The following is a 26,000-nucleotide window of genomic DNA, read 5'->3' as shown; positions in this document are numbered from 1 at the left end:
TCTCTGTCAAGGATTCTTTCTGTGAGCATATGCAAAGTCTGGACTCTGAATTCTGACTTCTGCAATAAAAGACTTTTGCTTAAAGTTTCAACCTGAAGCCCGATAGTGATGTTTGGGATGCGAGTTTGCTGGGTCTCAACGCCTTGGTTCCTGACAGTATGCAACATATCTGCATATGTGATGGAATTGGTGGTGGCTGGACAACTCCAAGTCTTCCTGGATAAGGTGAATTGTTTTCCAATATAGTTTCAGGCCTGATTATGGGCCTGAAACAGCCTTGGTCACCCTGGAAGATGGCAGGTGTGGACTCTCCTGGCCTTTCATTGGCTTCCAATACCATCAATCATGGATGGGGCTGTGTGCTCCTTGAAGGTGCAGCTCCATATCCTGGGAGTACTCTTGGATCCAGGCCTGCTGATGGATGAACTGATGATAGCTGTGGTGACTTTTACCATCTTTGACCAGTTAGCTAGCTGCATCATTTCTTGATCAGAGAACGTCTGGCCATAGCGGTGCATGCAGTTCCCACAACCCAATAGAGTACTGCAATGTGTTTCAAGTGGGGCTGCACTTAAAAGAATTTGGAAACTTCAATTGATACACAATGCTGTAGCCAGGTGGCTGACTGGAATCGTACCACTCCAATTTGGGAACTTATATATCCAATTTTGGCCCATCTACACAGACTTGCAATTTGTTTCTGGATACAATTCAAGATCTTTCAAACCTCTGTATGGCTTGAGCAGTCACCTGAAACTCAACCCCTCCAAGACGGAGGTCCTATGGCTGGGTGGGAAGGGGGCAGAACAGGAAGCATGTCTACCTTCCCTGGCTGGGATGCAACTTACCACTGGGCCCCTAGCCAGGAATTTGGGAGTGAACTTGGATGCCTCACTGACCATTGAGGCTTAAGCCAAGAAAGCAGCCCACTAGGCTTTCTTCCATCTTCACCAGGCTCAGCTACTAGTGCCCTATCTGTCCCCCTAGCTATGGTGATCCATGCAACAATCACCTCCAGAATTGATTTCTGTAACTCACTCTACATGGGCCCTTGTCTCTGACCCAGAAATTTCAGCTTGTACAAAATGAAGCTGTTAGGGTCCTTACAAGAACACTTTGGAGGGCCCATATCCACCCTGCACTGAGGCAGCTACATTGGCTGCCAGTTGCAGTCTGGATCAGGTTCAAGGTTTTGGTTTTGACCTTTAAGAGACCTACGTATCTGAGGGAAAACTTGTCACCCTATGCCCCCCACCACAGCAGGGCTTTGCACTCTGTTGGTTCCAACTTGCTGGTCAAACCTGAACCCAGAGAAGTACACCTGGCATCGACCAAGGACAGGGCCTTTTTAGTCTTGGCACCTACCTGGTAAAATGAGCCCCCAGAGGAGCTGCAGGCCCTGGGAGAGCTTTCGGCTTTCTGCAGGGCCTGGAAATTGGAGCTCTTCCGCCAGATCTATGGATGAAGCCAGTGCTGGTAGAAGATTGGATGGGGCTCCTCCCTGGAAGATATGTTCCGACACTGGTCCATCCATTGTCATGGCTGTTTGTCACACACCCTTCCCCTTGCCACCCCGGTTGTTAGTGTGGTTGTTAAGATGGTCTGTTATTATTATGCCGAGAGTGGCGGACAATAAATCAAACAACAACAACAACATATGGTTTGGTACCAACATATTTGAATCACCACCTAATCATTTATGAACCCACTTGTGAGGTTTGGGGTTCATAAATGAACCCCCTGGGGTTGAGGCTTTTAGCCATCACAGGAGAAGGACAATACTTGTCTTTGTAGCACCCCCCCTGAGGTTGTGCAACCTTTATTGCAGCTCCAATCTAGAAGGTAAGGCCGGGCTCCCTGGTCCTCCATTCTGGGGGGGGGGGGGGTCTTTTGCCCTAAGCTGTCAGGGGATTCTCTACTCTGGCATCTTTAGGCCTCCCTGTAACAGCCTCTAATTGCCAAGGCTTGGAGTCAGCCTGGGCTCTTCACTCCCCTCTCAACTCCTCCCTCTCACCTCCTGTGGCTTCTCCTTCTGTTTTCCCTGTATCGTGTTTTCCCTGTACCATGTGGCTCCATTTGAAGAACACCTAAAGAAGAAAGAAGGGGTCTCTTGGTATTTGATCAACGCTGCAGCTCAGGGGGAAAAGAAACAGTGTTTCAAAGAGAAAAGAGTCCCATATACTCTATGGGAGACTCAATGGTGGGCCTACATCAGGTATTGAATTTGGGCTGTACAAACAAGTGGCTAGCGGAACGGAACAAGCTGTGCAAAAGACCGGGATGTGACGCTTCCAGCGATAAAGGGAGTGAGGAAAAGACTATCCAGCATTTTCTCTTCAAATGTGACACTTCCAAGGAAGTATGGAAGAAAGTGGGAAAGATCCTTCGCTGGCCAGAAATGGAACATCAAGACTGGGAAACCGTCATTTTTGGAATAGAACCACAGAACCTAGACCAAGGGAATACGAGGTCTGTGCAAGACAAAGAAAGAGAAAAGAACAGCAACTTACTAAAATCAGTTCTTCTGAGGGAACATGAGAAAAGGGCGCAACAAGTTACAGTAGGCCTACAGACTAGGAAAAGGGCTAGAAGTTTGCCCTGGATCACCGCACGGATCATAAACCTGGTGGTAGTGTTACACCTTTCGCTTTTTAGGTTTCAACAAATGAAAGGCATGAAAACAGGGACAGTAGACAGGACAGTGGAGAACATAATACACTGGTTAAAAAGCATGTCTGCATATGACAATGAAAACCGGTACAAGTTTGGTGTAGTTGGTGGCTGTGGCTGGAGAGTTGCGAGATGCCAATCACATAAGGAGGTGGGGGATAGTATCTATAAGTTATGGCTGGAAAACAAAATTAACCATTGGAGTGTTGTTTTGTGGTTGGTGTAACTTCAAATTTTGTAATTTGTAATTTTCAAAGTTGCTAATGTTGAATTGTGTAATTTGTAAGATGGAGTTACTTGAAAGATTTGTATATTATTGAGTTATATATATATTGAAAAATCAACTGTATATATGGTATTTTGTAGAATGGAGATAATTTAATAAAAATATTTTACCTCCAAATTTTTTTTACCACCTTGCTCTGTCTCTCATTCTCGAATACCACTCTGAGTCTTTTTTCCTTTTATCCTTCCCTCCTCCTACCCCCCTGATCAGTGTTCTTGCCACCCTGCCCCACCTTGTTTCCCTGCCAGGTGAACATTCATGCCCAGTGGGACTTGGCTGTGGGCACCCATTCTGTCACCAATCCCCCTGGGGGCACTGGCAACGGGGCTTTTCCTTCCCTGTTGGCCTCACCAGACTGACGGGGGGGGGGAACTTCCTCTTTTGCTCATGGCTGGGTCGCCTCCTGCGTCAGTGCCTCCAAAAAAACCTTGCAGTGCCAGCTGGACTTGCTGTGGGATCCAAACATGCACAGTGGACTGGCCCCACTTCTCTCTCCAGGTATTGAGAGTGAGTCTGGGGCTCATCTCACCAGATGGTGGGGGATGGGGCTGAGTCTGGGCTTCCAGTTGGGAGGCCCAAGAGGGCTGTGGGACCCAGGAAGCCAAGACACCACTCTGTCATCATGGCCATCTTTGGAGGCCCTGCTTCAAGTCCTTACCTTCTGAGATTAGATGGGCAGCAACTTGGGAGGCAGCCTTCTCAATCATGGCACCAAAACTCTGGAACTCACTCACCTTCTGTTGTCAGCTTCCACCAGTAGGTGAAGAAGTTTTTGTTTCATTTGACATTTCCTGAATGATATTTTTTATGGTCTGTATGTATTTTAATTCTGTTTTTAAACTGTGTCTAAAAATATGTTGATGATATGTGTTTTGCAGAAAGGGTTGATTTTAATAGTTTTATGTGATCTCATAATTTTCTCCACTCCATGCATAATTTAACATGGCCACCATGTTCCTCTTAATGTTTCCTGTACAATAAGCCTCAAACTCCTTAGCCTTGCTGCATACGGAACATTGTCCATCCCCCTTGAGGTTTTTGGTGTTGTTGATTTTTACATCTGAATTCCAAATGTAGCCACACAATAGATCTATAGATGATACTATCTTATTTTACAAAAGTAGAAGACAATTATAGTAAGAACAAAATACATAGAATAAACTCGTGTATCTATATTCCTCACAATTTATTTTATTTGTGATAATGTGACTGTAAGGTAATGGTAATAGAATGGAATTTTAAGTTTAATTGCCTGGTATTGGAATAATTGCCAGCAATTCGCTTACAGGAATGTTTCACACTTGCATGGTGATAGATGGTAGGGTGGGAGCCTTTGATCACTGACAGAGTTTTATTTCTCCTGTATGTTTTTGTGAACGACAACTGAATTCCAGGGGATCGATTGCCTGTTTTGGCAAAGAATTATCATATGGCTGTATTTGGATGTGTGACACAGTTTACTGATTTAACAGAATTATTTTTTGCTATATATTCCCACTGTCATATAGGGAGTTATTACTCTGAGGAAGAGTGGTTGCACTCGAAAGCTCTCACCTTGAATAAATCTTTGTCTTAAAGGTGCTACTGGACTCTGATTTTATTGTGCTGCTTCAGACCAACATAGCTACCCATTTGAATCTAGACTTCAATCCAGTTCCCCTTGTAAATGTACTCTTCTGAACAATCTCGTTGTTTGCAAACTGAAAGACACAACAGAGAATGCACATGTATGAACAGTTCTTCATCTTGCCCATTTGCAGGGCATAGGATTGCGAGGCGTCCTGCTGACCACCACTCATGCCTGTTGTTGCTCTGAGCAGCAATGGGAAGGGAAAAAATGCCATCAGCACTTTTACATCACTACTGGGTACAACCTGGAAGTGACAAAGGATAGCTCTAGGAATTGCCAGAAAGTCTATGGTGTAATTTTCAGAAAGCTTTTCTTTCATGGGAGAAGCTGTCATCATAAAGCACTGTATCAGAAGTGGTCATGCAGATGTATGAGTCCAAGGACATGAAGGGCTTTGAGGGTGAGAAATGACTTTCAAACGTCCTGAAGGGATCTGATCCTATTTACCTTCATACTCAGTTTTCTTTTTGACTAATCCTTCCATTTTTCTTCTCTGTTCAAATGTTATGTTGGACTTTTGGGGCAGTCTTCCATTTACAGAAATGGAGAAAATTTCTAAAGATCTATTTCCCCACTACAACCATGTCCTGATCACTCTAGAGATAACCTTGGTACAATAATATATCTGTTCAGTACTGGAGAAAAAGCTCCCTCTAAGGCAGTAACCTGCCCTCATCCCTCCGTCGCTTCAAAGCCCTTTCTGCAAATCTCATTCTACCTGATGACAGAGAAGCCATCATTATGGAAGCAGGATGCTTCTAGCAAGTTTCTGAAAGTATCAGCTTGTAACTTTAGCCTCAAGGGCATGAGTTTATTACAGCTCAGCACACATTGCTAGCTTCTCCCCAGCAGGCATACATGCAACAGTATGTTCAATAGACTGGATAGGCTCCATCCACGCTGCTGTTATTTAGTCTTAGAATGCTTTCTATCTTGAAACTAAGGTTTTTATCTGTAGCTCTGCAATTACTTACTAACAAGCAGAACATAAGTTAATGCCTTGACATTATCAACCTGAATTCACACAGTTGCTTTGTTGTGAGATAATTTCACACTGGTGGCTTGTTTCTCAGGCTGGCTGAGGCTCACTGCATGTGGTAGCGACTGGAGTCCAGAGAGGTAAGTACTCTAATTCTTTATGTGTGTGTGTGTGTGTGTGTGTAGGGGGGGGGAGTGAGTGGCATAGGTCTGCCCTGGCCCTGTTTCTGCAGGAGCCCACTGTAGGCTCCCTTTGGTGAAAAAGAGCAAACTGGCCAGCCCAAAGTGCAGGTATGGTTCCATTCACAAATCATCTGAAAATATTTCTGTGCTTCCACTTCCTGTGGTATGGGAGTGGCCTGGTGATGTCACATCTGGTACGAGTGTCTGGGTGCTGTTATTTCTGATGACAGGTGTGACCTGCTGACATCACTTTTGGGAGTTCTCGAAGCTTGAAGAGTATTTCAGGGGTTTCTCAATGGTAAAAAAGTTGACCAAAATATCACTTGCCAATTACATTACAGTAGGTAATAAAACAGCTCAAAGAATCTTGCAATTAGTTTCCAAATGTAACCATTACACTGCTGTTTAACATTGTCTGCTTTTTTCACCCTTTCTTGGCTGTTTAATATTTTTCTGCTTTTTTTAACAACTAGTACATGATGACCCAGGATAAGCCAAATAAAATTACAATCTTACACCTCATCTTTAACTGCTCAGCGGCAGCGGTATGAATAAAGCAGTAAGGGGGGTTGGGGTGGGCCCAGTCTGGGATGGGGAAGGGCGCGCATTGGCCCCTTGCCCTGGACTGACAAACAGAGGGCCCAATCGACAGGCGCTTTGTGCCTGCAGATTGGGCCCTCCGCTTGTCAGTCCGGTGCCAAGGGGCCAATCGGCAGCCACATGCAGCGCAGCTGCCGGTTGTTCCCTAAGCCATGAAATGGGTCCACCCCCTGACCGCTGGCATGGCAGGTAGGCGGCCAGCTGGCCAGCCCAGAACTGCCCTGCAGGCCGCGGCCAGAAGGCGGGCAGGTGGGGAAGCTTCAAGGCCGGCAAAGGGCCAGCCCCGCCACGTCGCAGATGCGGCGGGGCTGCCCCTTTGCCAGCCTTGAAGCCCCAGTGTCGCCTGGGAGCTGGGCGGGGTAGCTTTGGCATGGCCCGAGGGACAGTCGCACCGAGTCGCTGATGCCATGGGGCTGTCCCTTGGACCGCCCCAAAGCCCCGTCATCAGCCCCAGAGTGGGGGGGGCAGGGCAGAAATACAGCGGGCACTAGTGAGCAGTGGGTGGGTGCGGGAGGTGCCCCTCACCTGGTGGCCCCCTCCCCACCTCCCGGGATCCCCACCCTCCCCCGAATCTTTCCGCCCAGTCACTGGGCCGCCCCCCCACTCACTTCCCACTCACTGGCCTGCCCCCCAACTCGAGGTTCCAGCACGGGGCTTGGAGCCCCATGCAGAAGCCTGGAGTGGATGGGCAGGGTGGGGCAGGAGGAGGCCACCAGATGGGGGCGCCTCCCGCACCCACCCACTGCCTACTAGCGCCCGCTGTATTTCAGATACAGCAGGGTTAATTGCTAGTAAATATATAATTATTGTGTCAAACTGCATACAAATTGTGCCATACAAATTGATCCTATCAATGTTTAATTGGAAGCCAGTACCACTTAAGTCTGCAAGACAGTAGCCTCTTAATTGTACTTGTTCAAGTGAATAACAAGAGAAAGTGTTGGCTTTGGCTCATGGAAACTTATGCCATAATCCACTTGTTAGTTTTTAAGGTGCCACAAGAAGACTCTCCAGTTATTTTGGCTGCAGCTGATGAATACAACTCTGGAATTTGTCACACTCAGCAGAGGAGAACTGCATGTTTTAAATCTCTAAACTAGCTTATTTTTTTATAGACTTTAAGACAGTTTGTTGGTCTGTGTCTCTTCTCCCTGTGTTCCCCCTTCTACTTCCCTCATGGACTTCATGTTCACATAAAATACCCAGGGGATATTGTAAGATCCTTGGTAGATCTTGTTGATCAGTGACTCACAGACACTGGAATTGTTGCAGCTCTTTATTGGTGCAAGATTATACCAAACTGCACTAAAATACCTCCCAAAACCCCCACAACATATACCATTGGCCAGACCCCACTGATTGATTTGAACTGATTGGATCTGGCAGCAGGGATTCTTGGAGTGTGTTAGTTAGAACCCTTTGGTGACTGATCCTACCTTAAGCCATGTATTCGCTCCTTTGTAGCAGTGGTCCCCAACCTTTTTATCACCGGGGACCACTCACCGCCTTTTACTGAGGCCCGGTGGGGGGGGGGTAGTTTACTCCTCTACTCTCAACCACTGCCCTAGCGCTCTCTGATCGCTATGGTAAAGCTTAAACATCCCTTCAAAATAAGATACAGAAACACCACAACAATGAACATAAGGAACATTTTATTTTCATGGAAATTTTAACTCATTACAATGACAAATCAATGGGAACCCTGAGCTTGTTTCTCTGCAACGAGATAGTCCCATCTGGGAGTGATGGGAGACAATGACACCCGAAGTATGTTGTAAAGGGGCGGAGTGGGGGGTGGGGAGAAGGCGTCCTTCGGGGCCCACCTCCAATTAGTCGAAGGACCACATGTGGTCCGCGGCCCACAGGTTGGGGATCGCTACTTTGTAGGATCGTTAGTCTAGTCACATACACAACAGGTTTCCCACCCAGTCACCAAGAACACTCAGATTAATTGCATATCGGCTAGATATCGGGGGGGGGGGATTTCACAGTCAAAGTAGATCAGCAGTGGAATGGGCTGCCTAAGCAGGTGGTGAGCACCCTCTCACTGACCAAATTGCATTTATTATATGCACAGTAGTGGGAGAAATATTAGCTATGGGTTATATCGATAGCCAAATTGCCCAGTCTCTCACCAAAATACAATTGAAAACCAGTTTTCTATCTATTACCTAAGGTTCACAAACTGGAACAGCCACCTTAGGGCTGGCCAATTATTTCCGGTAGTAATTAGATCTTAGAACCCAGAACAAGCTCCTTCCTATATTAAAGATACTACTGATTTCGTCAGTAAGGTAGAGGGATACATTGTACCTAAATATGTTGTACGTGTATCTTTGGATGTACCAGTATACCTCACAATGAGGCCAGCAATGTTGTCAGGCAAATCCTTGATAAATGCTCCACAAAGTGTCCACCAACTCATTTTCTGATAGATTTAACAGATATAATTCTTGGGGGGGAATTTTTAGATAGAAAGAAACCTTTTTCTTCCAAATCTAAGGGATAGAAATGGGGAACACATTTGCCACAAGTCAGGCAAATCTGTTCATGACTGAACTGGAAGATGGCTACATTTTAAATCCCACTATGAATCTTTTTGCCAAATTTATTTTGAAGTATTATCGTTTTACTGATAATATTTTCTGTCTGGTTCAAGATGAGAGTATGGCTTTTGGTTTTTGCAACTGGATTAAAACTATACATGAACAAATTAAATTCACTTTTCAGGTATATTTGAAAAATATTACTTTTTTAGATTTACATTATTGAGACTAGATCCTTGAAGTTAATCAATTACAAAAAGCAAACAGACAAAAACTCATATTTATATTTCAATTCTTTTCATTGGTTTCATTTAACATTTAATTTACCTCATGGACAATTTTTATGTTTGAAACAAATTTGTTCCAATAATGCAGATTAGAACAAAGCAGCAGACAAATTAGGTGACCAACTAATGCTGAGAGGATATCTTGAATATGTCATCAGAAATGCCAAGGAGAGGGCATTATCTACTTCCCAGGCAGACTTATTTAGGAAGAAAACAAATAACATAGGAACCTATTGATTTACATTTTCTTTGCAATTTACACAATTGGCAAGATTATATGTACACACTGGCATTTACTGCACAACACACCTGGTTGTGTGGATCAATCTATAATAGGTTTTCGTGAAACTGCTTCCTTGTGGAACATTCTAATAAAAATGATTCATTGAAACCATTGGCTACCAGTACACAAGCTAGAGGTCCTTTCAAATGTGGTAGATGCATTGTGTGTAGGTTCTATTTTGGAGACTTTTTTTGAAAGACCAGAGGTAAATTATAGACTCCAATTAGAACATTTCAGTATTTGTTCAACAAAACGGGTTTTGAATGCAATTATTTGTGAATGTAATAAAATTTATTTAGGAATTAGTGAGAGGACTATGAAGACCAGAATCTGTGAACACAGCTTTAAAGAAGAAGAAGAGTTGGTTCTTATATGCCGCTTTTCCCTACTCGAAGGAGGCTCAAAGTGGCTTACAGTCGCCTTCCCATTCCTCTCCCCACAACAGACACCCTGTGGGGTGGGTGAGGCTGAGAAAGTGTAGAGATTCGGCCTGAGGGCGTTGGCAAACCACGCTCTCTGAGGCTGCACCTCTGCATCTAACCTAGACCAATCAGGATACTACAGCACAGCAATTACCTCATATGTTAAAAGGATTACTTGAAGCCTATCAGTTTGCTCCACGCTACCTCGCAGGATTACTTGAAGCCTATCAGTTTGCTCCACGCTACCTCGCGGGATTATTTGAAATGATTTACGTGTATGTATAAATAAAGGATTCCCCTCTGTTCGAGAGGTCTTTCGCAGGAAATCCTTCTCCGTGTCATTCTTCCTCATTGCTTCCCGACAAGAAAGCCCTGCTATAACTGCTCGGTCAGAACAGTTTTATCAGTGCCATGGCAAGCCCAAAGGATATTTCAGATGTGTGTTTTCGTATTATAAAGCTCCAGGGTATGGTTTTTTTGGGAGAGGAATCACTGGGTATATCGTATGCCCTTTAATTGTGGCTTTGGGAATGTCCATGCAGAAGTAATGTTGTACTATTATGGTGTCACAAAGCAATGGATCCCTGTTATTGTGGTTCATTCATTAATGTACACCAGTGATCATTTCTGCTGAGAAGAATTGCTGCTTTGGATGGTGGGCTTTATGACAGCTGAGATGAATGCTTTCTTGTTTTGCACAGGCAGAGCACTGCATGCATAAAAATGAAACTAAGTTATTGAATAAGTATTTTATTAGTGATGCCATTCACACTGTAAACATGTGACCTTTGGTAGCATGGCAGGGATGCATAGCCAGCTAGCATCATTTCTGGGTTACCCAAAGCCTGAAGAATATTTCAGTAGTTTTTCCACATTCAAAAGGTTGAGAAAGGAGAATGAACACTGATATGAAGAGTGTCAATGGGGGGGGGGTTAAAACTGTAAGATTTCATGTTTTCTGATGTGGGTTTTGCTTGTGCCAAGGAGCATATGATTTCCATGTTTTCCATGAGCTGTAATATGACAGTGGTTTTGAGTGTAAGATCATATTGATTCAGAAGAATCCATTTAAACTAATGGAGAGCACTGTTTTACCTAGTCCCCCTTTTCAAGGACAAGTAAGTTTTACTAGTGAAGCTTTACTTTCGAATGCCATGGTCTGATCCAGTTGCCTAAACTTAAGCCACAATATTTTAACTTTTTCTCCCCCCTCTCTACACTGCCTGACCTATTTGTGTTGAAATAAGATAAATCAGACACGTTCAAAAGTTGCATGTTCAAAATGCCCCCTCAAGTTAATTGGTACAGTGAGTTTGTTGCTACAATGAGTTTATTAACAGTAACAGTCTGCTTCAAAAGAATGTGTAGTTCAGGATTTATAGCAAATGTCATCTTAAAATAAAACACCTTCAATAATAAAGTGTTACATCCTGAAACAGTGCTCTTTGAATATGTTAACACATGTGATTTAGGCAAGAATCTGCCAGCCTGTGCTCCCAAGTACCGTTATTTTATTTGGGATTATCAGATGGCCTTTTTTGTGTGACTGTGTCCGTCCTCCTTGGAGCTTTACAAAAAAGAAACCCTGAAAGAAATTTCCTCTTTTTGAGTTTGAAAGTTAGGAACATTCCTAGTTAGTGGCGATTAGTTGCTTGAAGGAGGGAAACATCCTCTTTTTTGCTTTTCAAACTATGGTTACCCTATTAACGCTAACGTTATCCGAGAGTGACTACACAACACTATTCGTCAGCGTCTTACCACTGTGGAGACTGCGCCCACTTGCATCCCTAGCCCCAGCAAACAACACGCCGCGATCCCCTTTTACGTTTCAACAAGGAGTGGGGGGGGGGGCTTAATCTCGTTCCTCAATTAGAAGTTCTACGCAGTGCCTGAGTCAAAACACAGGCCTAGAAATCAGGCGCCGTTTTAGACAGACCGCGGCGGGGGCTTCGCGCGAGAGGACGGTCTGCGAGATCCGCGCCATAATTCAAGCCAAGGGAGGCGGAGGTGCTCGGGCAGAGGCGGCGGAAGGGAATTGGGAGGCAGCTCGTGTTGAAGGTCAGTTTTCTGTCGAGTCCTAACCCCCCCCCCCCCGACCACAACAGAGCAGTCTTCGTTTGGTCGCAGCCTAGGCTGAGAGTTTGCACTTGGGGCATGCCCATTCTGCAGCCAAGGTAAGGGCGAGCGCCTCTGCGTTAGTGCCCCCCAAACGCCGTGCATTTGCTTGCGTCTGCCTCTCTGCTCTTAGGGCAACGTGCGAGTGTCGGTTAATGCGATTTTCACATCAACCTCCCGGTGAGATTTGTGGGTTAGGAAGCTTTTGAACCAGAGCTCCGTGCTGTTGCTACTGCGTTGTCAGGGGCACTGTGGTAAGCAGTGTTTTTGTTTTGTGTTTTTGCTTGTGAGCTCAGTATTAATGACTGTGGATTTTTTAAAAATGATATTTTTTCAAAAAGTGGGTTCACTTTGCTGGTGGCCCTTTTGGATATTGTGTACATTGCTGAATAATTGCTATACTGTTTTTAATGGTTGAACCCTGTTAGTAAGTCAGGCCTGGTGTGGCAATTTTGAGAATTATATCGCTATTTTTAATCTGAGTGGTATCAGTCCCATATGGGTGTCATCTTCCCGAGGGCTAGAATGACAACCATTGGTTATAAAAGTAGCACAGAGGTGTAAACTAAAATGTAGTGCTTGCCCACTCAACATTTATTTCTTTCTTGTTCATACTCTATTTTCCATTAAAGTCGATTATGATTATAATGCAAATTACAAACATCAAAAAGAGCACAATAAAAGAGTCCAGTAGCACCTTTAAGACCAACAAAGATTTATTCCGGGTATGAGCTTTTGAGTGCAAGCACTCTCATCAGAGTCTGGCGAAGAGTGCTTGCACTCAAAAGCTCACGCCCTGAATAAATCTTTGTTGGTCTTAAAGGTGCTACTGGACTCTGATTTTATTGTGCTACTTCAGACCAACACAGCTTCCCATTTGAATCTATCCTAATAAAGAGTTTGAGGGTACCTCAAGATTAATCTAGTCCAAATGTCCAACTGCTGCTCAAGCACCGCCAGTACTGGGGAGCTCACCACCTTCTTAGTCACCTTATTCCATTGCTTGAACTACTGACTGAAAATGTTTTACTTATATTCATCAGGTAAGAAGGGCCTTGTTGGGGAGAAGAGGAGAGCTTGTGGGGAGGCCCCCCTCCAGAAGGTGTGCCACAGCCTTTCCGGGACTTGGCGAGCCTGCCCGGGACAAAGAGGAGTGCTGGTGGGGATTTGGCTCCTCTCCCCCCCCCCCCCCCGCAACACAGGCAGGCTCCTCGAGGCAGGAAAGGCCACTCTGGGGGTCCTGGGAAGGGAGGAGGTCAGTCCCAGCCAGCCCTCCCCCTCAGCCTTGCTTGGGCTTGGCGAGCCTGCCCAGGGTCAAGGGGATGTCCGGCTGGGACTCACCTCCCCCCCCCTGCCCTGGACAAGCTCATCAAGGCTGGGAAAGGCCACAGTGTGCCTTCTGGGGGTCAGGGGAAGTGAGAAGGTGAGTCCCAGCCAGGGCTTCTCCCCTTCCCTTGCAGCTCTCACCCACCGGCTGTCAGATTTCTCAACCAGGACCCCAAGAGGCAATAGCGAGCCCAGGGATGGGGCCCCCAACCACCCAGTCTGTGTCTGGGCAAGCGCCCTGGCCACGACCATGGTTTCATGGCCCCCATCCTTCCCTCCCAGCCAGCTCACCGCTGGGCTTACCTGTGGGTAGTGATGCAGTAGAGTGGGCTGGCACTCCTTCCACGTGGAAGACATTGGAGGGGGTGGCTGAAAGGGGTGGGGCATCCCTTCTGATTGCCGTTTGGTGGATGGACTGCTAATCAGGGATGGGACAGCCTCCGTGATTAGTGGGTAGGCATTAATACCAGCTCCTTCCACCACCGTCTTACCCTTTTATTAAGATGAACAATGGTTACAGATATAAATGACTTGGTGTTCTACTGGCAATTATAAAAATATACCCAATACTGAATTTCAAATGGATGTACTGTTTTGCTACCTTGGTTCATTTTCTTAGTTTTTGCCACCTGTGAAGCCTAGAAAACAAACTTGAAAAGAGGAAAGTCAAAGTTTGTAATAAACAAAAGAATGTATTACTCAGACTGAAACAGTCACAACAAGGCTAGCAGCATGTCAATATTGAATGCTGAAAATATGACTCTTTTGTGCTACATCATATTTGGCATATTAATTATGTTGTGTTTAAGTAGTATCTTTAAAAATACTTTGTCTGCAGTATGCGTAGAAACTAACAGTGCATAATAATTTTACAACTAGACAATTTTGGAAGTCTTAAGCACTCCTTCCTTCCTTCCATTTTTATACTGACCTTCCATATAACGTTGCAGGGGGATACATGGAACGACCTAGCATATAACATAGTCATAAATAACATCAGCAATAATCCAACAGTGGTTCTGAATCTTAATCAACAACAATACACCGGGAATAATAACTTAGATAGGCCAGAGAGGTCAGATAGGTTCAGGGCATGAATGTCTGAGGGGAGGATCTATGGATGTTGTTGAGTTTGGTCAGTCTCAGGCACATGTCTGGTGGAAGAGCTTCTTTTTGCTTATTCCAAACAGAAGGTGTTTTAGATAAATTGTTTTCTTTGTGGTCCTAAGGGCAGTGGAAAGTGATGAGAGGGGAAAGGAAAACGAACACAAAACGTAACATTCACTGTAAAGACAAATGGAATGAAACCGGCCATAGCTTTATTGATTGCAGTACATAGACATGGCATAGGACGTGGATCCAGGCATTGGGCAGCACCTCATGTTGGCTGATGGAACTCATCCCGAACCTGCTTGTTGAGGGTTCCTGGAGTAGCCAGCCAGAGGTCCCACAGTGGGCACAAGCCTCTGTGTGGACCTCTTGTCACCTGGGAGTGGAGCTATCCAACTGCCCCTGAGATAGGCACACTTCTTTCCCTATCCCCCAAATCCCTTAAGGGAGTCACCAATTAGGGAAGCAGGCACAGAAGTACAGCCTCTCCCCAAATGGATCCAACTTAATGACTGAAACTGCCAAAAGTTGTGATAAAATTAGCCTAGGTCACAGGGCTTTATTTTGAGGAAATAGACCATGCTGAAGCCTGCACTTCCCAGGTGTGCCTCTATCCCACCTCAACTGGGTGTGTTCCTCGGGTGACTAGTGATTGGCTGGCTTCTGGGAAGGCTGCACAGGCCCTGTCCAGCAGTCCTCAGAAATGCCATGGCCAGGAACATGCAGCCCCTTTCTCCTTCGGTACCTAGCACTGCACCTGCAAAAAAGCCTTCAATGAGTCAGTGGCCTCCATTTGCTCCCTGCAATTAGAGAAATTAGGAAAGATATCTTTAGGGGAGAAAAGTGTGGTTAATCTTACTTCCCTTTCCGTGGCTACACATCTCTTCAATGTGTCAAACACAACACAGGATTCTGTTCATCTTTAGCTGCTTTTGGAAGAGCTAGAAACTTGGTGGATTTCTGAGCTATGCTACTGAGTAGGTCATTCGTACAGAAATGTGTCTCTGAATCTGCACTAAAAAGTGTTTGAGATGCAGATTTGAAAGAAATGTAGGTAACTTTCTGAATGAGAAGCTAATGTTGCTTTGGAGAGGCAAAAGGAACACTAATGATTTGCTTGCTACTAACCTTTTGCAAGTCTGTATTTGTTCAAGATGCTGGCATCATTAGACTATGAGGGAGTGGTTTGTTTTTGAAATGATCCAATTTAATCAGACAAACATACTAAGCAAAATCCTTGATTGCCACTGGGAAACGTTGTACAACTTTATGCTGTTGTGATTGCAAATGATGAGTCTTCCCCTCACCCCCACAAGAGTGAGACTTAGGGTTTGTGTCTAAGCGTTGGTGTAATAGTTGTATGTTTCTTAATTCTTCTGTGGAAGTGTGGGAAATCCCTGCTTGACAAGGACAAATCTGTAACAAATTCTGCATAATCTTATTTCTTTGGGATTAATTTTAAAGGATTATTTTAAGATCCTTCCCTTAGATTGTGGAGGATTCTGTGGTCTGTATGTTTATTTACATTTATGTTACAATGTGATTTGCTTTACTACTGATTCCTTCCTTTAACTTTATGCCATTTGAAGTTCTAGTGCAAGTGCACAAATATAAAAATACTAGCAAGAAAGCCCATTTTAAAAAATTGGCCTTGGAAGGGTTAGGGAAAGGTCTCCCCGCAGCCCCCCCTGGCTGGTTTCCAGTCGGGCAAGGGGCAACGGAAAGCCACCCCGATGGTAATATTTAGAAGAACTGTGGTAAGGATGTTAGTTCTGGCTTCCATATCTTTCACTTCATGTAGTCTAGTTCTTTCTTGGCCAACATGTTAGGCTCCTTTGTTCTATAGCCTTGTTTTGTTCACTGGAATCTTGGAAAGCATCTAGAGATAGTAGAGTGTATATGATTTAGTGCCTTTAGGTTGGTGGGGTTCAATTTGCTAGTCACAGATTTTCTAGCCATGGTCTAAAATATCTTACTATATAGGTGTCTTAATGGCCAACTAGACAAGATGCCATAAGATCCATGATAAGATCTCCAACACATTTTGCATTACTAAATAGCAATGTGGAAGAAGAGATTTTCAATTCTTTCTCTTATGCTATTTTTCTTGACATCAGATTTTACACTCCTTTCTATTCCCTATTTGGGAAAATGTTCAGAATGTAATTCCAGGGAGCTATATCATACTGAGAGAACATGAGAGAAAAAAAATAACAACACCTTTGTCCCCCTATGTATCTATTCTCAAACATCAGTTCTGTCCAAGCTCTCTCAGCCTCAACTACCTCATGGGATGTCTGTGATGGGGAGAGGAAGGGGAAGATAACTGTAAGCTGCTTTGAGACTCCTTTGGAGTGAACAGCGGGTTATAAAAAGCAACTCTTATTCTTCTATCCATATCCATAGTTCCTCTTTATATTTGTGAAACGCTCCTGTGGGAGGAGTGTGTCTGGGGTGTCTGAGCTCCAATACGGGCCAATCAGGGCCGGCCCCTACACTCATAGCCCTCCCTGGTAGCCTGCCTGCAGATGAGCCTCGCTGCCAGGGAGCGCACCTCTCCACCGCTGGTGGCCAAGAAGAGCTGCCCACTCATGCTGGCTTAGATGTTGCTGCCCAGGGAATAGCCATGCTGCTGCCAAGAGCACCCACGAGCCTCCTATGATGCCCGGTCCAGACTCCAGACCTTTACAGTGGCTGCCCTCCATAACTGCTGCCGGGGAGCAAGACCTACAGCCAGCCTGCCACCTCCCTCAGTGGGATGTTGCTGTGGCCGTGCCTCCACAAGAAAGGTCGCCCACACAGCCAATACAGGGACTGCGCGCCCCCACCTCGCTGCCCCATCACCCTGCCACCTTCCCCACAGGCCGACCCCTGTGACCCCCACCTGCTTTCATTGCTGCACGGCTGCTACCCACCTCGCCCGACACCTCCCACTGCTGCCACTTGACTTTGTGCGGGGAGGTGGGGGCGGCCAGGCTGATATGCCTGGAATGAGGCCCTCCTCCCCCCAACATCCCTCACTTGCTTTGTGCTGCCTTCCTGAGCAGATCGTCCAAGATTCCACCGCTACTTGACATTGTGGGTGGAGGGGGGAGGGCAGATGGCTGGTGTGCCCTCGCTAGGCACCCCAGCCCGATCTGCTTGCGGGTGCCCTCTTCCCCCCCATCCCTAACTTGCCTCCTTTGCACCGCGCCTGTGAGCCCCCTCACTCTATTAGTTTCCTGAAGCACCACCATTTTTGTGAGTTGCGGGTGGCCCAGGTGGCCTCCTGCTTTTGCCTGGTTGCCTTCCATTCCCTTTTCTCCTTCCTTCCTTCCATCCATCCCTTCCTTTTTCCCCGTTCCGTCCTCCCTCCCTTCCTCCAAACCCAAGATCTCAGACCATTACACTCCACCCTCCCACCATGCTAGTGCCAGTTGTATTTTCAACTACAATGGGCTTCAGCTTCTAGTTTCAACATAATTTCTTTTTGTAGCATCATTGGTGCTCCTTTGTTTCACTGCTATTCTCCATCGCATCACTTGCACCACCTGTTAGCCCCAAATAAAACTGGTTATTACAGTATACCACCATTGAGATAATTTTAAGTTTGGTCATGATTATGACTCTTCACAGCCATTCAGATGAATTGATAATATTGAAATTTAGATTATTTTTTTTGTTTGTCACTTGTCCCTTCCATTTACTAATCAATGCACAACTCTCTGAAAAATACTTTTTACAAGGTAATATTTTATTAGTACAGCTGTCCATTTTTATCATTTTTATGTACCACTGAATCTTTAGAAATGGAAACATTTCGATGGAAAATTAAAGCAATGATGATTTTCTGGAACCGCATGTCTAAATAGGAAAATTAATTAGCTGAGTCCACTACTTTGACATTAATACTTGAAGAAGAATAAGCAATATCCCCTTTCAGAATTTGATATACAGTAAAATAAAATGCAAGTAGCTTTTCCCAAATTATACTGAAACTAGGGCTCAAAGCCTGTTCATAAGAATGGGCTTTGAAAGCCCTCCCCTCCAGGCCAAGCACACCCAGCGCCCCAGGGAGGCAATGGGTGCACTCCGTGGGCCCGGGGAAAACATTCCTGGCCCCCTCCCTCCACTGAGGCCACGGGTGTGCTCTGCGGGCCCAGGGAAGCTATCCTTGGCCCCCTCCTCCCCAACAAGGCTGCGGCTGCCCCAGGGCCCCCCCCCCCCCCCCCCCCGCGGAGCCTGCAGCTTACCGGATTGTGGCTGACACTCCCTGGGGGCTAGAACTGGCTAGAACTCCTGGGTTGCCATGTCCTGTCCAGGTGAGGGCCCAATGGGAAGGCGCAAAGTGCCTCCCGATTGGGCCCTCACCCGGCCCCGTCTACTCTCTGCCCACAACAGCCTTAGCAAAATACGTTACCACTCACCAAGTGGTTAAAGATTATATAGAAGTCCACTATAGATTTTTCCAAAAGGATGCATGCATTTATGTTTTAACCTGGGGTTGGGGGACTCCCTCTACCTTGGAACCTTTTTACTTCCTGAAACTTTGCATGCATGCCTATTGAGGCAGACCTGCTCCACAGTTTTTAAGATCCACAGAACACTTTTTGCACTTTCCCATTAATAATTCATGGCCTTGGAAAATAACTGCATGATGCACAGCCAAGAGAGAAAGGAACATACAAGAATAAAGTTGGATTCCCTTTCTTACTCTCAATAGCAGAGTTTCCTAACATCCCACTTGTTTGTATGCAGCATTGTCACTGAACACCTCCCAGACCACAGGTAAATACTTAGAATGGAAGATGAACACTACAGACAAGGAAACTTTGCATGGATATATTTATGAATTACACTTGAAATACACATCTCAGTCATACATTGAGACACTCTTGATGGCTGCCAACCAACTCACTAATGTTTATGTCCCTTTTGTTGCTTGGTGTTTCTTTTCAGTTTTTGTGTGTGTGTGTGGGGAGAATCTTTGTCTTAAGAATGGAGTAAGCAGTATAAAGCAACTTCAATCTGCTGGACATCTGAAGTAATTGTGGAGACGGGTCATGGTGTACGCATCAGGGTTGGTAGATCGCATGTTGGGAGAGACCATATCTTCCTTGTTTAGAATCACCATACTGAAGATGAAAGGAAGATGTATGTGTTGGCACAGAATTTCTAACACTGAAAAAATAATCAGCGCATAAATAGCATTTATTGCCATTATATATCAGTGATTGGTAACTAATAAATAAAGCCATGCAGCCTGTTTATCATCATTGCAAATAGACTTTTAAAATATGCAGTGGTTTATACCTGATCTGGTTTTCTAGTGTGATAATCCCTTGTAGTTTTAGGTGCGGCAGGTATTACGGTTGTGATGGAGAGTCCCCCACCCCAATCTTTGCATTAGATGTCTTACCCTCAATGGCCATCTCTTTTAGATCTTTGATATGCTCTCTTAAAAAGTGAATATGTTCAGGTGTGTTGTGAATGAAGCAATCCCTGTAGCTCTGCCTTATATAAAGCAGAAAAGCTGATATGCATCTGCCCTTAAGAATATGTCTGCATATAATTCACAGACGCTCCTTGTGTGAAATGGAGTGCCAGGCAAATCTTTGCTTCACAAATTCTCCTGGCATTAAAGAGCTAAGCTGTGCTTAGCCTAGTTTGTCACCAAAGCTATATCCATACTTGAAATACCTTTTCCCAGTTAAAAATGTTTTCACCTTAGCAGTTCTGTTTTCTGACATTAGTCCCCCCCCATACAACTTAGTCTATATATGTAAATCATTTGATTCAAAATAATGGGAACTGAATTATAATGGACATTTGATGAGAAAGTTCTGCAAAGAATATAAACAGAACTCAAAGGATGATCAAATCAAATAATGTGTCACAGAAACATTCTCAGTGTCAATGGGTGCCTTCAAAGGATAAAAATATATTCAAAAGTTTGACATTGCCTTATTGCATAACTTCTTTGGCTATATCAGGTCACTTTTTATATTTTCCATTCTGTGTCCTCTGACATGCAGGACAGCAGAATCCATTCATTGGTGGATTAAAATTATAACAGCATAACCTAGAAGAAAGGGTTTCTTGCTGTTGGAATACAGGTGCTACAAGTCCCTAAATATACAAATTAGATATTCAATATACAATATGAATAAGAGCGGAGCCGAATAGAATTTTACATATATCTTACAGCTTTTGAAAATAATATTTGAAATCATGAAACTGGAAACAAGTATTTTATCAATGTTTTGGCAACAGGAAGGAGATGAATTTAGTTATATATTGGCAAACCCCTACCAACTTTTATGGTGAGTATGGGCATGAGTAAACTGGGGCATGACTAAACATGAGTAAATTAACTATGTTACCAAGTCCTGATATGGTTAAACCCTGAGAGTAATATGATGGGGCCTGGTGATTTACATTCCCTTGCAATACTTCCACATATCACTAAGTGTGTACCACTGTGTAGTCATTACCATATTGATTGGAGGAGAAGGGTTGTTAAAAATGCTAGAATGTAAAAAGTCAGTATGATATAGTGGTTAGAGTATCACCCTAGGATCTGGAGACCTAGGTTTGATTTTTTACATTGCCATGGAAGCTTGCTATGTGATTTTAGGCCAGTCATGGGCTTGGGGAGAAGATTAAATGGAGCAAAGGAGAACATTATATTGCTCTCAGTTCTCTCTAAGGACAAAGGCAAGATTAAAATGAAGTTTAAAAAATCCACTATAACAAATCATGTTATAGTGCTCTAATGGTGAAACAATATTTTAAGGCACAGATTGATACAGTTAAAATCTATCACCAATCTACAGCCCTACTTTAATTCAATTATGGAGTGTTTCAGAGAGGAAGTATCTTAGAAATTTAGTGTAATTCTGAATAAAATTTTGTTATTTGCAGTGACAGGTAGCAGGGAGTACAAATACATTGTTCACTCAATTGAGAATGGGTTCCACAAGGATTGAGACTGGTGGTATTTAATTTGTTCATAAATTATTTTTAATTGGGGGTGACCAGTGTAGTAACCAAGCTTATAGATAATACTAATGTTTTTAGCATGGTAAAACCCAAGGCAGATTTCTCTACATTTGGGAATGGGTGTGTCAAATTAAGTTCTACATGTACATATATATCTACTAGTAGAAAACGGTCCTTAGAAAGACAGAGGAAAGGTAGAAGGGCTCCTGTTAACCAGGGAGGGCCTGTCAGTGGGGCAGGTCGGTATGGTGGGCTGGTGTGGCAGAGCACAGCCAGACGGCTTTTCCCAGTCTCCTGGTCACCCAGAGACTGAGGAGTGCAGCATAGGTGTGGTGGAGCGAAGAGCCTCTGATTGGCCATCAGTGGGGAAGTGCCATCACTCCATTGGGGGCATGCCCCCAAATGCGAGCCAGTTAGAGGCTTGGGACATCATCAGGAGGACTAAGCTTTTTATAAGTTATGATTATGTGTCCCCTTGCCGAGTTGAACTGGAGTTTCAGACTGGGTTGTCATCAATAAGCAGATGACTCCCAGCTATTTCTGTTAATGAATGACCATATGTCAGCACCCCTAGAGAATCTGGCTAGATGTGTGGAGGATCGGCTGAAATTGCATCTAGCCAAACAGCACCGTCTGACTTTCGCGGGAGCTGTCTCTGAAGAAGGGAGCAGTGACTCACAACAGCTCCTGTCCTGCCACAAGTTCTGTCCGTCTTTAAGGTGCTTGTAGACTTTTGCTCTTTTCTACTATGGGAGCTTCATATTTCACTGTCTGTGTGTGTGTGCGGGAGGTCATGCGAGAGGAGGCTTGCTTTCTTTCCCTTAATCTCTCCAAAGGAATGGGATACACTATCCTACTCAGGAGAGGAAGCGGGTCAAGTATGGATACTCTCCTTGCCTGTGGACCCATTATTTAGACAGTCCTCCCCAAAGAACCAGCTGGGCTTGCCTGCAGCTATATGACGCCTCCTGGAAAACCACAGCTTCACCCTCTGAGTCAGGAGGACATCTTGGGGAGACAGAGGGATGTCCCAATATCCTTTCCCTTCACCCCACCATCTGATAGTTATTGATATATCTTGTTCCTCCTCCGTCCCCTTCCCCCCTTGCAGTAGCCCCAAGGGGGGGTATCAATACTTCTCACTCTTTCAAACTTCAAAAACCATAGTGTTTTACGGTCTAAAGCAATCTTTTTCAAACTTTTAACCATGGAGAAGCCCCAAAACAATTTTTCAGTCTTTGAGGAGCCCCAAAAGTTATGTCAGTTGGCCATGCCCCCCTTCCGTGCCATCACCATCTTAACCCTCCTTTTACTTTCTCTCACTGCCTTACTATGATGGCTCTGCCTCTCTAGAAAGAAGGGCAGGAGCTGAGAAGACATCCTGAACCCCCACACCACAATTAACTCCTCTCCCTTTGATTTTTACATCCATAGCCCATCCATTGAGGTCTCTGAGAGGGGTGTGTGTATTAAAGTGGGATTAGGCATGCAGGCTTTGTTCCTTCTCAGTCCTGGAAACCATAGGAGGACTCATGTTCTGGAGGGGGAGCAATGGAAATGGCTAGTTCCCTAGCTTGTGGTCAAGTCCATTAACGCAGGAGAGCAAGGGCTGTGGACCCCCAGGGGTCTTTGGATCCCTAGCGGGGAATCCCTGGCCTGATGCTTTCACTTAAAACTTATGTGAGAATCAGATTCTCACAACTTTTAATTTTTTTATAGGTACCTCTAGCATCTGAGTAAGAGTCTCTTGTGGCGCAGAGTGGTAAGGCAGCCGTCTGAAAGCTTTGCCCATGAGGCTGGGAGTTCAATCCCAGCAGCCGGCTCAAGGTTGACTCAGCCTTCCATCCTTCCGAGGTCGGTAAAATGAGTACCCAGCTTGCTGGGGGGTAAACGGTAATGACTGGGGAAGGCACTGGCAAACCACCCCATATTGAGTCTGCCATGAAAACGCTAGAAGGCGTCACCCCAAGGGTCAGACATGACTCGGTGCTTGCACAGGGGATACCTTTACCTTTTAGCATCTGAGTAAAGCTTGTAAAGAATGTATCACTATTACTATAATTACTAATAATGTAAACATGTTTTACCGCCTGAAATGTAAATCAAGCTATATCTTAATTCAAGAAACATAAGGCTGAACTGATTTTGTAAATACACTTGAGTCACATTCTCACATGCATTAATCCACAAATGTACCATCCCTGTTGTATCAATCAAATTTAACCCACTTCATCCAACTGTTATATTGTTATATGGTTACAACTATTAGTATTATTATTGTAAGGTATTCACTCGTTTATAGACTGTTTTATGTATTGTTCTTTGTTCCTATGTAAACCGCCCTGAGACTTCGGGGAGGGCGGTATATAAATATAATAAATAAAATAAATAACATGCTGCAATCAGAGAGTAACAGAAGAAGAACTGGGTTTTTATACTCTGCTTTTCACTCCCTGCAGCTTACAAACACCATTCCTGTCCTCTCTCCACAGTGGACATCCTTTGAGGTAGGGGGGATGAGAGAACTGACTTGTCTAAGGTCACCCAGATGGCTGCATGTAGAGGAATTGGGAATTAAACCCAGTTCTCCAGATTAAAGTCCACCTCTCTTAACGACTACATCATGCTAGGTCTCACGACAAGCTCTATGATAGTTAAACCTTTATCACTGAAAGTAAAATAAAACAGTTCAGATGCTTTAATACCACATGCTACAGAAAGAAGCACTAAACTGTACTCAATTGATAGAACTAGGGAAAAGATCAGGTAGAATATTGATTTTTGTGAATTGTTTTGTTATATTTTGTTTTAGTTGAGATTACTATAGAAGACTCTAATGTTAAACATTACAAATTTTCCTACCAAAATATCTTCTAAGTTTCTAGCTAGCTGTAAAATCTTTCCAGTTGTCTGAGGAGTGGATTGTGCAGAGAGAAATGGGACAAGTCTTTCGGGTGGCCTTACTGTTTCAACAGATGGGACTGTTGCAACTTCTATTCACATCTTGATATGTCATAAGAAGACTGCTAACTTGCTGTTGTGCCAGCAAACTGGTACATGCATGTATTATTGTGTCATGTCCTCTGAAAAGCTGTTTGACTGGCTGACTGGGAACATAAAAAGTATTGCACTTTTAAAAATTTCTTGTTGATGATTAACCTTTTACTCATTTAAAATCACAATTAAATATATATCAGCCACTTGCAGAGTTCAAGGTGGCTTACCTTGTAAATAAAACAGTTCTAAAAATGCACATAAAGGACCACAATTTAAAATCAATTAGGACTACCAATAAATAAAAACTAAATAAGTCAAAATGTCAAATGCAATCTTAAATGAAACTCTCGTCAACCACCTCCTGAAGATCAAAAGTAAGTGGGCCGGGTGCCTCCTTGATTCCTGATGTACTCAGAAGGACCCGCAGAGTACAGTGCCATAGTCTAATCTAGGTCTGACCAAATCAGGAAAGGGTACAGCTGATGCACCTGCCAAAGCTGGGCAAAAGTGCTCTGAGTCACTGCAGTCACCTGATTGCTAAGATGACAGCTGTTGCAGATCTGGCTTTTCAAGTATATGAGCCTATCCAAGACAGGAAAGAACTGAAGTCCCTTGTCTGACTTCCTACTAACCCAGAGAACCTGTGTCTGGCAAGGTTTAAGTTTCGACTTGTTCATTCATCCAGTCTAGTACTGACTCCAAAGACCAGTTCAGAGCATGAGTAGCATCCTTGGAATTAGGTGGAAAAGGAAGGTAATATATATCATCCATATATTGGTGACACCACAGCCCATATTTCTTGATGACTTCTCCCAGTGCCTCTTTATAAATGTCACCAGGCCTTGACAAATCTTGTTTTATTGTTGTGGCTTCTGCACAGTTCCACATTGAGACTGTGTGTGGTTAGGTCAACCACAGAAAATATTTCCAAAGCATTCTAGTCGATTAGGAGTGCTTCTTCACATGACTAGTTCTCAGTTCTCTTTTTGCTACTGTAAAGAGAGGATCTCCTTTACTGTTGTGTTTTTTCCTCATCTCATTCTTGTAGTTGAGGAGACTTCTTTCTCCCCAAAGTTTTTTTTTGTCATCATTATTATTCTAGTGAAGAATAAGCTCTAAATTTTCATCTTCCAAAAGTATTACAAACAGAGGTATAACTCCTCATTCGATTCTTTGCACTTCCATGGTGCACCATTTAGAATAGTTTTTTTTTAGTATTCAGTACTTCCAGCTGTGGAAAGAAACCCAGTGTGGGTTCTAACCCATGTCCCCTTCCATTCATGAAGTTCCCAAGGTTAGGGTGCCTGATGCTCTGGCCAGGATCCTTTACTAGGAATGGTCTTTCAGTCCTCATATTGCACAATGCTACCCTCACATTTGTTTCTGATGCCAAAAAGCCTGTGCACTCCTTAGATTCCGTGAATGTGACTTTTCTTGCTTTGTCTGCTTGTGTATTAGTACAGGCTATCGTATATTGTCTTGAGGTCATGGCTGTTCAGTCCCACTTTACATATCACAGCTACCTCCAGCAGAGTTCTCTTTGTTACGTTTCTGCATGTATTTTGGTTGGGACACTTGTAGAGAGC

General features: G+C 44.2%; 1 protein-coding gene across 3 annotated transcripts in view; it reads left to right on the top strand.

Annotated features, from left to right (window-relative positions):
- Positions 1-11,801: 11,801 nt before the first annotated feature.
- Positions 11,802-26,000, top strand: part of TTK (TTK protein kinase) — a 67,822-nt gene continuing 53,623 nt past the window's right edge. Inside the window, exon 1 of one of the 3 annotated variants that reach the window (XM_077306019.1) lies at positions 11,802-11,943. The gene's annotated coding sequence lies outside the window, so the exon portion shown is untranslated. The other 2 variants (XM_077306029.1, XM_077306039.1) reach the window with 2 other exon arrangements.

The sequence above is a fragment of the Paroedura picta genome, chromosome 1 (assembly GCF_049243985.1).
Source record: "Paroedura picta isolate Pp20150507F chromosome 1, Ppicta_v3.0, whole genome shotgun sequence".
NCBI lineage: Eukaryota > Metazoa > Chordata > Lepidosauria > Squamata > Gekkonidae > Paroedura > Paroedura picta.
The sequence above is the reverse complement of the archived record's forward strand: the minus strand, read 5'-3'. Positions and strand labels throughout refer to the sequence as shown.